Consider the following 14,858-nt stretch of genomic DNA (forward strand, 5'->3'; position numbering starts at 1 on the left):
TGTCCTGTTTCCCAATAATCCCAATGTCTGGAGCCTAATGCCAATCTTGAAATTCCTCCCTTAGACTGGGATTTTCTGGCCCCTCTGTATGGGGAGAAAACCGCAGGAGATGCCAACTAAAATGCTATGGACTTCCGGCAGGACAGGACCATCCGAGTGTTGTGTTGGTGGAAAATCCCCTTGTTTGAGTTAAATCTTCTCAGTAACTGGTGACAAATGACAGTTTGGCCTTTCAATTGGATATTTTCATGAGACATGTCAATCATTCATAAACTGGTTCAGCAGGTTAAGTTCAGGAAATAATCAGATTTGCAGTGAAACTAAAATGGAATCTCCTTGGACACGTTGTTTATTTTGTTTTTCTCAGCCTATAAACGGTGTTTTTTGTTTTCCTCAGTGTTTTATTCCCAGTCACTGATTGGAATAGGGACAGTGGATTCCCATAATTTTTTCCTGATCGTTTCCTCATCTCCCTCTGTTTTTTGTTGGTCTCTCGCCGTAAGTACAGAATTTAGCTTTCTATATTCACTCTGTCGCTGTCAATTCTGCAGATCGGGAAATTCTCTGGGATTTTACTGGGAGTGGGATTGTCAGTGTTTGTGGGAATGTGTGTTACAATATTACATTGACAGGGGAGAGAGAACATATTGTCCCAGGTCTCTGGGTCAGTGGGGATGTTGGGTAATCGTCACTGACTGGAAAGATTTCTGACTGAAATTTTCCCAAACCTAGATTGTCGGAGATGGGATGCAGTCAGGGAAATGAGCATCAGGACAATGCTGAAGTCCGGACACACAAATATACATGCCCGTATTTCCAGGGAAGTTCCAATTTTTTGATGGGTTTATTCAACTGCTGTTTGAATGTCTCTGACTCTGAGCTCAGGGTGGAGGCTTGGCCTTGATACGTGGGACTTAGCAATATAATGGCCGGCATCAATTCCCGCCATCCTCGTACCCATCACACCTACCTACCTTTTCTGTTCAGCTAACCACATCACTATTACACACTTACTCAACCACTCGCCCACTCGCCTATGCATCTATTCACCCTCTCCTCCATGCATCCTCTTACCCATTTATCCTATCACCCATTCATCCTCTTTCACTCTCATTCACTCACCCGTTCATCCACACACTTACTTACCCACTCACCCATTCAGCCTCTCGCACTCTCATTCACTCACCCATTCACCCGCTCACCATTCACACATTCACCCACTCAACCTATCACCCACTAACGCATGCAGTCACTCATCCATTCATCCATGGGCAATAAATGCTGTCCTAGTCAGCGACACTCACACCCTGTTAGTGTTTAAGGAAAAAGATTCCTATATAATCCCAGTCTGGATCGTTTTAAACCAGTCTTACAATGTCGCACTTACACTGGGACTTTCTGGCCCCGCTGTCTGAGGGAAGACCGCAGGAGATGCCAACTAAAATTCTATGGACTTCCGACAGGACAGGACCATCCCAATGTTGTGTTGGTGGAAAATCCCCTCGGTGTTGCTTCACAGCCTGAAATCACTTTGTTTGAGTTAAATCTTCTCAGTAACTGGTGACAAATGAGACATGTCAATCATTCATAAACTGGTTCAGCAGGTTGAGTTCAGGAAATAATCAGATTTGCAGTGAAACTAAAATGGAATCTCATTGGACACGTTTATTTTGTTTTTCTCAGCCTATAAACGGTGTTTTTTGTTTTCCTCAGTGTTTTATTCCCAGTCACTGATTGGAATAGGGACAGTGGATTCCCATAATTTTTTCCTGATCGTTTCCTCATCTCCCTCTGTTTTTCGTTGGTCTCTCGCCGTAAGTACAGAATTTAGCTTTCTATATTCACTCTGTCGCTGTCAATTCTGCAGATCGGGAAATTCTCTGGGATTTTACTGGGAGTGGGATTGTCAGTGTTTGTGGGAATGTGTGTTACAATATTACATTGACAGGGGAGAGAGAACATATTGTCCCAGGTCTCTGGGTCAGTGGGGATATTGGGTAATCGTCACTGACTGGAAAGATTTCTGACTGAAATTTTCCCGTCTCCAGATTGTCGGAGATGGGATGCAGTCAGGGAAATGAGCGTCAGGACCCTGCAGAAGTCATGTTCGTATTTCCAGGGAATTTTCAATTTTCGATGAGTTTATTCAACTGTTGTCGGAATGGCTTTGACTCTGAGCTCAGGGTGGAGTCTTGATCCTGGTATATGGGACTCAGCAATATTATGGCCGGTACAGACATGATGGGTCGAAGGGCCTCTCTTCCTGTGCTGTAAAACTCTCGGTGACATGTGATTACTTGCGAAATACTGGGCAGATTAATATCTGGTCCAATAGCTCGGTATCTCAACAAAGCATTACAATGCATAACCAGTCTCCCACCTACCTCAGCCACCCGACCCGACTACCCCTCCGACCCGACAATGCCCCAGTCTGGTCCAATTTGCCACAAACCACACATTTACACCCACTGAAGCTGACCAAGCTCCCGAACTAACCTGATAACCTATCGACCACAATACCACACTGCTGACTACATGATTACTCCGCCAACCGACCTGACGACAAGCCACAGATCACTACATGCTAAACTGTACCCCAAATCCACATATCTGTGGTGTTCTTTGTGTTGCTTATTTAGGATGGTTCGCATAGTGTTTGACAAAGACCACAGTTTAGCTTTTAATAATAAGAATAATCTTTATTGTCACAAGTAGGCATACATTAACACTGCAATGAAGTTACTGTGAAAATCCCCTAGTTTCCACATTCAGGTACACAGAGGGAGAATTTAGAATGTCCAAATTACCTAACAGCACATCTTTCGGGACCTGTGGGAGGAAACTGGAGCACCCGGAGGAAACCCACGCAGACACGGGGAGAATGAGCAGACTCCGCACAGACAATGACCCAAGTAGGGAATCGAACCTGGGACCCTGGCGCTGTGAAGCAACAGTGTTCACCATTGTGCTACCGTGCTGCCTGTACATTTTACTTAAACAAAGCTATGAATTTGTTTACACAAGGGGTTTTGAACTTAGTACTTTTAGAATACAGAATTGATCAATAACATCTAACCACACTTATCTACTTCTAATCTCACTACTGGTATAAACTATAATCTAACCTCACACTAACTGCTCTTATGACCTTCACTAGCTGTCTCCTGCATACACTCCTCCCCTAAGGTCTAGCATCACTGCTTTATATAGTTGTATCTGCAGCTCCCTCTAGTGGCTATTCGTGACACTTCATTAACCCTTGTAATGCTGATAGTTATGATAATATCACATCCCCCCCTTCTTTGTAAAAGAAAATATTATTACAGTGCTTGTGATATTTTCTTTAACCCTAACCTATAGGTGTTTTGCAGTTTAAATAAATAGTAACTATGACTATATTATTATCATACACTATTTTTGTATTGACAGTTACATCACTTAGATGAGTATAGGTTAAATTCACAATCACAAGTTCAGTCTCTCTGGAGGTCGTCTTCGTCTGGTATAATGCCTCAGTGAAATGTTCAAGGCGTTGGATTGCTCTGTCACATTTTCGAGCTGTGTCTGCTAAACATGGATCTGGAAAGGCAATGTCCTTGAATATGTCGTCACGTGGAACAACGTTTTCATATTGAGATTGAACCTTGTGCTTAACATGTAGTAATGCTCGTCTGTATCTTCTGAACAGCGATCCCTGTTCTGTTTGTACGAAGGTTAGATTATAGTTTATACCAATAGTGAGATTAGCAGTAGATGAGTGTAGTTAGATGTTATTGATCAATTCTGTATTCTAAAAGGACTAAGTGTCGAAACCCAGTTTAGTAGCATAAATAAAATCATTGCTTTGTTTAAGTAAAAGCTATATAGTTCTAATCTAATTACTGTTTCTTTCAAGGAATATACTCCTGGAACCATGTGGTGTTCATTGTGTTGCTTATTTAGGATGGTAGGCGTAGTGATCCACAAAGACCACAGTATAGATTTTACTTAAACAAAGCAATGATTTTATTTACGCTACTAAACTGGGTTTCGACACTTAGTCCTTTTAGAATACAGAATTGATCAATAACATCTAACTACACTCATCTACTGCTAATCTCACTATTGGTATAAACTATAATCTAACCTTCTCACACTAACTGCTCTTATGACCTTTACTAGCTGTCTCCTGCATGCACTCCTCCCCTAAGGTCTAGCATCACTGCTTTATATAGTAGTATCTACAGCTCCCTCTAGTGGCTATTCATGATACTACATTAACTCTTGTAATGCTGATAGTTATGATAATATCACAATGTCTACCTACAATTGAACCCAAATACTGGACTACCCCATTCAAACTGACCCCACAATTCTAGACCAGGCTGATCTACTCCATTATTCAATTGCCACCGCTCCTCATACCTGTCACACCCACCTCACCTATCTACTTGTTCAATCATCCACACACCCTCTCTTCTATTCACCCTCTCGCTCATTCACCCTCTCACCCACTCAAGCTCTCATCTCCAGACCCTCTCATCCACTCACCCAGTCACCCACTTACCCAGCACTCACCATTTCACCCATTCATCCATAAGCAATAAATGCTGTCATAGCCAGTAATTGGATAAAGAAAAATATTCCTATATAATCAGAATGTCCGGATCCTGAAGCCAGTTTTAAAATTTCACACTTAGGCTGAGATCGTCTGACCCTTGTGATGACTTTAGAAATATTGGATTCTAAGTATTGGGCAATATAGGGTTAAAAGCCTGGGGTTAGAGTATGTTTGGCTGCAGTGGTCATGTTTGTTTGAAAATAATTCTGTTTTGCAGGGCCTGGGTGCTTTTCGCAGCCAGAAAGTGAAATTGACAAGGGAATGTGTTTTTTGGTCAAGGCTAATGTACTGTGGTTTGGCGGACAAAGTCCCTGTGGGGTGTTAATGTGTTTTGCAGCATGCAGAGATAACCTGTTTTTCAGCTTGGGGAGATGAGGCTATTGCTGGGTGGGGCCAAAGAATGTAGAGAGACATTTTTAAAGGCTTTAGAGAGGCAGTATGTGGAGAAACTTTGGAGAGAGGAGTTGAATTCTGATCTGCCCGACCCTGAGTCCACAACTCCCCCACAATAAGATAGATTGAGGCTGTATGTTTCTTTTGTTGTTGTTTAATGGAAAATTGAGTAGTAGTGTTTAATTTGTAATTGTAAGCTGTTCATTTCAGGTGTAAGCTTAAAAAAAGTTAATGTTGTATTCAAAATAAAGTTTTGTTTTAAAAATACCAAAGCCCTATTTCTTCATGTAATCATTCCTGGAGCAAATCATTCTTTCCGCCAGCTGGCGGAAATGCCGTTTGTTGCCCCGCCAGCTGGCGCGGAAATGCGGCGCATGCGCGGGAGCGTCAGCGGCCGCCGACAGTTTCCCGCACATGCGCAGTGGGGAGAGTCACTTCCTCCTCTGCCATGGTGGAGGCCGTGGCGGAGGCGGAAGGGAAAGAGTGCCCCCACGGCACAGGCCCGCCCGCGGATCGGTGGGCTGCGATCGCGGGCCAGGCCACCGTGGGGGCACCCCCCGGGGTCAGATCGCCCCAGGACCCGGGAGCCCGCCCACGCCGCCTGGTCCCACCGGTAAATACCAGTTTTGATTTACGCCGGCGGGACAGGCAATTTCTTGGCAGGACTTCGGGCCATCCGGGCCGGAGAATTGAGCGGGGGGTCCCGCCAACCGGCGCGGCCCGATTCCCGCCCCCGCCCAATCTCTGGTACCGGAGACTTCGGCGGGGGCGGGGGCGGGATTCACGGCGGCCAACGGCCATTCTCCGACCCGGCGGGGGGTCGGAGAATGACGCCCCAGAAGTGGTGAGAAAGGTAGAGAATAATACAAGCCACAGCTCAATAGTTAAACTTGCCACAGACACAAACTGAATCACTAGAATTAGCTAGAATTTAATTATGAATGAAACCATTAGAAATGCAGGAAAAAGATAAACAGAAAGAAATAGAACTGAAAAAATTGTAATCAGAAAGAGAGAGAGGAAAAAGAAAAAGAGCGAGGAGAAGGAAAAAGACAGGGCTTTCAAAAGGAAATGGTAAGGAGGGAGATTGAGGTAGAAATGGAAAGATCAGCAAAGGAAGAAAGGGATAAGAAAGTGGTGTTCCGCAGGGATCAGTGCTGGGACCTTTGCTCTTCAGGGATCAGTGCTGGGACCTTTGCTCTTCAGGGATCAGTGCTGGGACCTTTGCTGTCCGTAGTATATATAAATGATTTGGAGGAAAATGTAACTGGTCTGATTAGTAAGTTTGCAGACGACACACAGGTTGGTGGAATTTCGGATAGCGATGAGGACTGTCAGAGGGCACAGCAGGATTTAGATTGTTTGGAGACTTGGGCGGAGAGATGGCAGATGGAGTTTAATGCAGACAAATGTGAGGTAATGCATTTTCTAAGGTCTAATGCAGGTAGGGAATATACAGTGAATGGTAGAACCCTCAAGAGTATTGACAGTCAGAGAGATCTAGGAGTACAGGTCCACAGGTCACTGAAAGGGGCAACACAGGTGGAGAAGGTAGTCAAGAAGGCATATGGCATGCTTGCCTTCATTGGCTGGGGCATTGAGTATAAAAATTGGCAAGTCATGGTGCAGCTGTATAGAACCTTAGTTAGACCACACTTGGAGTATGGTGTTCAATTCTGGTCGCCACACTACCAGAAGGATGTGGAGGCTTCAGAGAGGGTGCATAAGAGATTTACTAGGATGTTGCCTGGTATGGAGGCATTAGCTATGAGGAGAGGTTGAATAAACTCAATTTGTTCTCTCTGGAACGACGGAGGTTGAGGGGTGACCTGATAGAGGTCTACAAAATTATGAGCGGCATAGACAGAGTGGATAGTCAGAGGCTTTTTTCCAGGGTAGAGGGGTCAATTACTAGGGGCCATTGGTTTAAGGTGCGAGGGGCAAGGTTTAGAGGAGATGTATGAGGCAAGTCTTTTACACAGAGGGTAGTGGGTGCCTGGAACTCGCTGCTGTTGGAGGTGGCGGAAGCAGAGGCGATAGTGACGTTTAAGGGGCATCTTGACAAATACATCTATAGGATGGGAATAGAGGGATACGGACCCCAGAAGTGCAGAAGATTTTAGTTTAGACAGGCAGCATTGTCGGCACAGGCTTGGAGGGCCCAAGGGCCTGTTCCTGTACTGTACTTTTCTTTGATCTTTGTTTGTTGAAAGAGAGAGAGAATATGAACATCTAGAACTGCAAGGAGAACATCATCTTAAAAAGTTGAAGTTAAAGACAGAAGCTGAGGAAAGTCTAGACGAAGAAGAAACACTTTATAGTAAAAAGCTTAGTCGGGATATGTTTAAATATATTCAAGCATTGCCAAGATTTGAAGAGAAAAATATGGAAGTCATTTTCATCTCATTTGAGAAAGTGGCTAAACAATTGAATTGACCAAAGACCATGCAGTTAGTGTTAGTTCAAACAAAGTTGGTAGATAGAGCAAGTGAAGTGTTTGCATCACTCTCAGAGGAGGTATCTAGGGATTATGATGAGGTGAGAAAAAACATATTTGGTGGGATTGTCCTTGGTGGGGCCCACCCCCGCCGATGGCGGGATTCTACGTCTCGCCAGCCATCCAATGGGGTTTCCCATTGTGGGCAGCCCATGCCGTCTGGAAATCCGCGGGCGTGGGTGCGCTGCCAGCGCAACGGAGAATCCCGACAGCAGAGAATCTAGCCTATTAAGTGCATATGAACGAGTGGCGGAAGCCTACAGATAGAAATTTAGAAATCCAAGGAAAGAACCAGGTCAGACATATATGGAATTCAAAAGAATTAAAGAAAATAATTTTAATAGGTGGATAAGAACATTCAAAATAGACCAAACATATGACACTCTGAGGGAAACAATTATTTTGGAGAAATTTAAAGATTCACTGTCCTCAGTAGTGAGAACTCATGTGGAAGAGCAAAGGGTTAAAACTGCGAGACTGGCAGCAGAAAGAGCGGATGATTTTGAATTGGTTCATAAACCAAAGTTTGGTTTTCAACTTAAATTTCAACTTGTGCAGGATAGAAACTGGGGAAATTATAAATTTACAGCTGGTAAATGCAAAGAAGGTTTAATTAGTGATATTAGGTAGAGTTTGCCTCAGATTAAAATATGATAGTGGAAGAGAAATAAGAAAAGTTAAGTGTTTCCATTGCAATAAAGTTGGACATGTGAAGTCAAAGTGTTGGTAGCTTCAGGAAAGTACTGGGAAGACAGACTCGGTAAGGATAATCCTTTATTAAAGTGGGAGGAAATACCATTGTCAAACAACTTGCTCAGGGATTGGTGGATAAACAGGGACCAGAACATTTTAAAGCTTTTATTTGTGATGGTAATGTTTACTCATATGTACAAGGTCGAGTAGGTAAGGAGATGAAGATCTTAAGGGATACAGGAGCAAGTCAATCTTTAATGGTGAGATAAGGAGATATGTAGTTTGGAAGAAGTATTGCAAAAAAGATAGTGGGTGTGATTCTCTGGCCTTGTTTCGCTCGCGTGAGAGCACGATGAGGCCGGTGAATAGCGGGAGAGGCCAAAAACAAGAACTGCACAAGGCAACAAATGGTTTGCTATGCAACCGGCCCGCTCCCTTTGGCAAAATCGGGATCCCGCCATACTGTGGCGAGAAACCAATAATCTCCGCAAAAGCCCTATTTCCATACAATTAATGGGAGCCACCCGATATCCAACGGTGTCCCATGATGCAGCCGTCTCCCCAGCAAGTGAACAAGCTGGCGCCGATTAGTACTCCTTTTGAAAGCATGAACCTGATGGAAGGGCTTCTGCGGGGAGCCAAGGAGGTGAGTAGCCATCTTTGCATGGCAATGAGCCCAAGGGCACTGGGCTTGCTGCCTCTGTGCCAGATGGGGCTGGGGGGGCAACCGGGGGATGGGAGGGGGGTGGGGGCGGCACCCTCGGTTGGAGTGGGCTGCCATGGGAGGAGGGGTCAGAATTGGTGGGGGGGGGAGGGAGTGGTCCGCTGGGGGACATCTGCGCCCGGCTCCTCCATGCCAACCCCTGGATTGTACGGACCAATTCTGGGGGCAACCCTTGTCCCTTCCCATGTGCCTCACCGTCCACAGAGGCCTCTGGCCATGTGGCTGAAGGCTATTGCTGAATTGGCTATTGTGATTAAGTGAGCACTTCACACAACCCAAGTGGATTCCCGTGGGCCATGTAGCATGAGGGAGCCATTGCCTCGCATCTCAATCAAACTGTGATGCCTGGACACTGTGCCTGAACTGCGAGAGGCGACACCACACATGCAACAGCCGAGATCCGAACACCCAAGGGATGGGGCCCAGCACTAGGAACATGTCCACGGCCTGGGGGTGGGTGAGTGCAATGGGGAGGGGGCCAGCACCCGGTCTGGTGATGTTGTGAGCGGGTGTCCGGGGTACAGGGTCTAGGGCCTGGTGAGCGGTGGGGGAGCTCGGTGGCCAGGAATGCATGGGCAGAGCATTCCGGGTGTGGGGGAGAGCGGGAGTGGGGGATCAATGTGGTAATAGAGTGTCCGAGGTGGGAACGACCCCTGTTTGTCAGTCTAACACCTTCACCCAATGCCTTACAGATATTGAACGGTATAGATGGTATTTCGGACCCCACAGAACAAGCCCTAGTGGTGCTTCTGGAAAGCAGAGTGGCCAGATGCCGGAGACGGCGGCAGCAGCAGGGCCTACAGAGGCTCAAGGTGGCGACAAGTGAGCCTGGGCCCTCCCACCCCAGAGCCCCATGAGGACATTTGCCAGGACCCTGAGGACCCGGCTGCTCAGCAGGCCAGGGTGAGATCCAGAGGGGGAGGCCTGCAAGGGCCCAGGGTGTACAAGTGTCGCTGGTCGTTAGAGTAGATGACGGACAGCACCTGCCACAGGAGGCTTCATCTCAACAAGGAGATGGAGCGGCATCTGTGGCATACCCTCGCGGACCTGGCACCACATGGAGAAGGAGGACTCTCGGTGGCCGGCAAAGTCACTGTAGTCCTGACCTTTTACGTCTCGGGCTCTTTACAGGGCTCGAGGGGGGACATTTATGGCATCTCGCAGGCCACAGCCCCCAGGTGCATTTGACAGGTCATGGATGTCTGTTTGCCCAGGCAGAAAACTATATGAACTTTTACAAGGATCAATCCTAACAGGATGCCTGGGCAGAAGGATTCTCCACCATCCCCAGGATGTCCCAGGTTCAAGGGCTGATAGGCTGCACACATGTGGCCAGCTGTGAGTGCCCTGCACTAAAAGGAAGGGGTTCTATTCTCTGAATATCCAGCTTGTGTGCGATCACCACATGAAGATCATGCCCGTGTGTGTACACTTCCCAAGGAGTGTGCAGAATAGCTACATCCTGGGGCAGACAGACATCCTCAGCTTCTTCGAGGCCCACCCTAGGATGGCCAGTTGGCTGCTGAGGGATAAGTGGTACTAGCTGAGGTCCTGGCTAATGAAGCCAGTACAGAGGCCGGACACGGTTGCGGAGACCCAATACAATGAGGACCATGTGGCGATACCAGCTGCCGTTGAGCGGTGCATCAGACTGCTCAAGATGCGGTTCCGACGCCTCGACCACTTCAGTGGTGCACTCCAGTACACTGCCCGGATGGTCGCCTGCTTTATGATAGTCTACTGTATCCTCCATAGCCTGGCACAGCAGTGTGGTGACATGCGGAGGTGGGGGATGAGGAACATGTAGCCACCTCCAAGGAGGATGAGGATGAGAATGATGAGGAGGCGCCGGACCGGAAGGAGGATGATCCCGGGGAGAAACTGGAGGACCAATCAGAGGCAGCAGCACAGGCAACAGCGGCGAGGGTCTGGCAAGCCCAGAGGGCCAGGGTGGCCCTCATAATTGGCCACTTCACAGAGGATGTGGTCTGGTCCATCATTGCTACCCTCTCACCCCACCACCCCCATTTGCCACCCTCCTTGGATCCGTGTTACATCAATCCACGGTGCAGGGACTGTATCAGCCCTGTCAGCGGGTCACTGTTGAGGGCAAGGGAGTGATGATAACCAGCAGAGAGCTGAGCGTCAATGCTCCTCAATCTATGCCAAAGTCTGACCTCTACCAGTCTGCTGAGTGCTTGCTCACACCCATCATGTGAGAGCTCGGTGGGGGTAAGGGGGGGGGGGGAGGGGGGAGGAGGGGGGGGGTGTGGAAGGGGGGGGGGGGTTAATGGCCATGCCTGGAGAGATGGGCCAAGCGTTCGGAGGTAGGGCCACATTGTGGAAGAAAGTGACAGAGGTGTCATACTGGATGCTTTGAAGGGTTTTTAAGGTTTCACAAGTGTCCATCAGTGCCCCATTGTCTCGATGGTGCCACCGTATTCTTCCCACCACCCCCCCTAACCCACTACCTACCCCCTTCCCCCTCTTTCCCCAAGTGCTCTCAGTGATCCTCAATGTACTTAGTCTTCCTAGCTCTAAGCGATGTCTAGGTATGTCCCCAGGATGCACATCAGAGGTGGAGGTAGACAGCTGCTTATCACATCCCATGGTATTCGATGCTCCTGGCAAACGTCCTCATGGGGCTCTGGGGTGGGAGGGCCCCGGCTCACTTGTCGACGGCACATGCACAGCTGTGCCTTCCTGTGTACCAGCTGTGAGATTCGGCATCGTCAGAGGGGTGGAACTCGGGGGAGCTGGTGACTACCATCCCCACTCCATGGGATGGGTCAGGGTTGGCACCTCGCACCCCGTCCTCCCGGTCGGTTCCCATGGGGCCCTGGGGCTCACCTCAGGACAGAGGGTAGCTGGTTCAAGTCCTGGCTGCCCCTGTGTCATCAGAGTCTGCACCATGGTGTCAACGCCCTCGGCAATGCTCCTCACTAATTGGGCCGCACTCTGCAGTGCCTCAACAATGCCTGCTTGTGAGTGGAAAAAGCTTTGTAGTTCCCATCTGAGACCAGGACATGTTCCCATGGCACCTCATCAACCTATTACTGGATCACGTCCCCCAGTAATTCAGACATTCTGCCAAGACCCTCAGACATGGCCATCACAAACTTCACCACGCCTTGGATACCTCCACTAATGCTGCTGCCGTTGGGCACCAGGCTCTCCACTGCAATTACCACCCTAGCAGTGTAGGCCTTGGTGCCATGCATTGCCGATGACATCTCCTCCCGTAGCCTCTGGGACTCCTCCAATTGTCTATGGACCTGCTGGAGTGTCGCTCACTTCTCCCTCTGAATGTTTCAGCCACTCCCTAATTTCTCCATCAGCTCTGGGATAGCCTGGTCCATAGGCTCAACATCTGGCTGGGACCCAGCTGAGACCTGGGATCCAGCAGCCCTCCGACTGCTGTCTTGCCTGGCATCATTGCCTCCTGATGTGCATCAGCGACTGTGTGGTGCTTGTGACATTATGTGAAATGTTCAGAATACAAAGGATTAATATCATATAATTAACCACTGCATGGAGCTAGATGCAGAATTATATAAAATTCTGACTCACAGGCTTCTGGGAGATGGCTGTAGAGAGTTCAGAGAGGAGGTCTAGAGAGTGTAGAGTACAGTTATAGAGTGTAGGGACTAGTGTCAGTAGAGTGTAGATTGCAGATTACTAGATTATTACTTACTATAGGAGTAAGTGGTCGAGCTTTAATAGGTAGTGTAAATAAAAGTTAACTCCGTTCATGAAATTAACTTCTGTTATCTTTGTGAACACTTCAATATCCATCCTGATAACAGAATCACAAAGTACACCACATGCTACCAGGAGTGGAAATCTAAAAAAAATTATGTAACTTTTAGGAGTATGTTCCTAAAAGTAACCATTGAGTTTAGAAAGTGAGTTTAGCTTTTAAGAAGAAAAGAAGAACAATCACGCCACTACACAGGTCTCAGAGACAACATCAAGCTACTGAACGTAAGATGGAAGGTCTGAAAAAACACTTCAGGACGACCGATAAACTAAGCCTAAACTGGAAAAATTTCAAACTGAAATTTGGAGTTTTTATCTGCCTCCGCATTAGAATCAGTTCCTGATGTTATGGGTCAGGAATTAGAGAATCCCAAAGTGTATCATGGAGTTCACCTGACCCACAACTTTTAATAGATTGTGGTATGGGGAGCACAGGGCCCACTCTACAAGTGTCGTACAGCAGAAATGAAAAGTATTTTTAAAAAACAAAACAAAACAATGTTTATTCTATGAACTCAAGTTAACCTTTCTAAAACAAACAGTGATCATCTTAGCAACCAGCAAATCAAATACACCCCCCAAAGAATACAACACTAAGTAACCTGTCCTTTTTCACCCAAAAGACTTAACAAGCCTTTAAACATAAGCACATCAGAGTTTACAGTCACTACTGAAAACATTTGTAAGTCTTCTGAATTCACCAAATGATCCAGAGTTAGTCTTTGGATGGCAGAGATCAACAGTACAGTCCTTTGTTTTAACTCCAGATGCAGCTCATTGAAAAACTCAGACACACGCAAGCTTTTTCTCAAACTGAAACTGAAAAGCAGAAGTAGAGCTCAGTTCCATCCACACTCTGACATCACTCTAGTAACATGAGCAGCTCCATTTTCTAAAGGTACATTTCTTAAACACCCATTTCTTAAAGGTTCTCTCACATGACATCTTCCCCCCAAGAAAAAAAACCCATCAACTTCAAGATGGTTTCATTTTTCACCTTTTCACCATCCTTTAAGAAATGCACACAGCAAATATACTTTATCGTTTCAAAAGACAACACACACAAACGGGCATAATAATAAAGTCCATTTTTCCCGTTCTTCTTCCTCCAACCGAAATCCTTCCATTCATCACATTCTTGACAAAGCATTGGCTATCACATTTTCCTATCCTGTCACATGTACTATTTTAAAATGAAATGGCTGTAACAATAAACTCCAGCGAAACAGCCTTGCATTGTTATTCCGGAATCGCTCCAAAAACGTCAATGAATTATGATCAGTATATATAACGGTGTCAGACGGATTGCTGGTCACATATATGTGAAAATGTTGCAAAGCCAGCACCAAACCCAAAGTCTCCTTCTCAATCGTCGAATACTTTTTCTGGTGAGAATTACATTTCTTTGAAAAATAACCAACAGGCAGCTCTAGCCCTTCGTCGTCGTCTTGTAGAAGCACAGCACCTACACCCACATCACTCGCATCAACAGCCACTTTGAATGGTTTGGTATAATTTGGGATGGCTAACACAGGAGCAGTGGTTAACACAGCCTTCAGGCCGTCAAATGCCCATTGACACTCCGCTGTCCACTGGAATTTGTTACGTTTCTTGAGCAAGTCCATCAGTGGAGCGACCACACTGCTAAAATTTGGTAGAAATTCCCGGTAAAATCCACTCATACCAAGAAATCGCATTATTTCCTGTCGTGTCGAGGGTATCGGAAACTCCCCAATAACTTTTGTTTTCACATCCCGTGGGACCATTCAACCATGTCCGATTGTATGGCCAAGGAAAGTGACTTGGGCTTTTCCAAATTCACTTTTGGCTAGGTTTATCACCAAACCCGCCTCCTGAAGTTGATTGAATAACTCCATCAGATGTTTAAAATGGTCTTTCCGTGTCTGACTGAAAATTACCAGATCGTCGATGTATACCGCACAATTGGGTAATCCTGAAACGACTTTGTTCGTTAACTGTTGAAATGTGGCTGGGGCGTTTTTCATGCCAAATGGCATAACTTTGAATTGGTATATATCATCTGGAGTTACAAAAGCTGAAATCTCCTTCGCCCTTTCGGATAAAGGTACCTGCCAGTAACCTTTAAGTAAATCCAATTTGGAAATAAAAGCTGATTGTCCCACTTTCTCAATGCAATCCTCCAAATGTGGGATAGGATAAAAGAGTCCGTT

General features: G+C 46.5%; 1 protein-coding gene across 1 annotated transcript in view; it reads left to right on the forward strand.

Annotated features, from left to right (window-relative positions):
• The first annotated feature begins 340 nt into the window (after positions 1 to 340).
• LOC140390208 (uncharacterized) overlaps positions 341 to 14,858 on the forward strand; it is a 238,667-nt gene continuing 224,149 nt past the window's right edge. The window contains exons 1-2 of the mRNA XM_072475174.1: positions 341 to 498; positions 1,714 to 1,814. The gene's annotated coding sequence lies outside the window, so the exon portion shown is untranslated. The remainder of the gene's footprint in view (positions 499 to 1,713; positions 1,815 to 14,858) is intronic.

This window comes from Scyliorhinus torazame, chromosome 14 (genome assembly GCF_047496885.1).
Source record: "Scyliorhinus torazame isolate Kashiwa2021f chromosome 14, sScyTor2.1, whole genome shotgun sequence".
Lineage (NCBI taxonomy): Eukaryota > Metazoa > Chordata > Chondrichthyes > Carcharhiniformes > Scyliorhinidae > Scyliorhinus > Scyliorhinus torazame.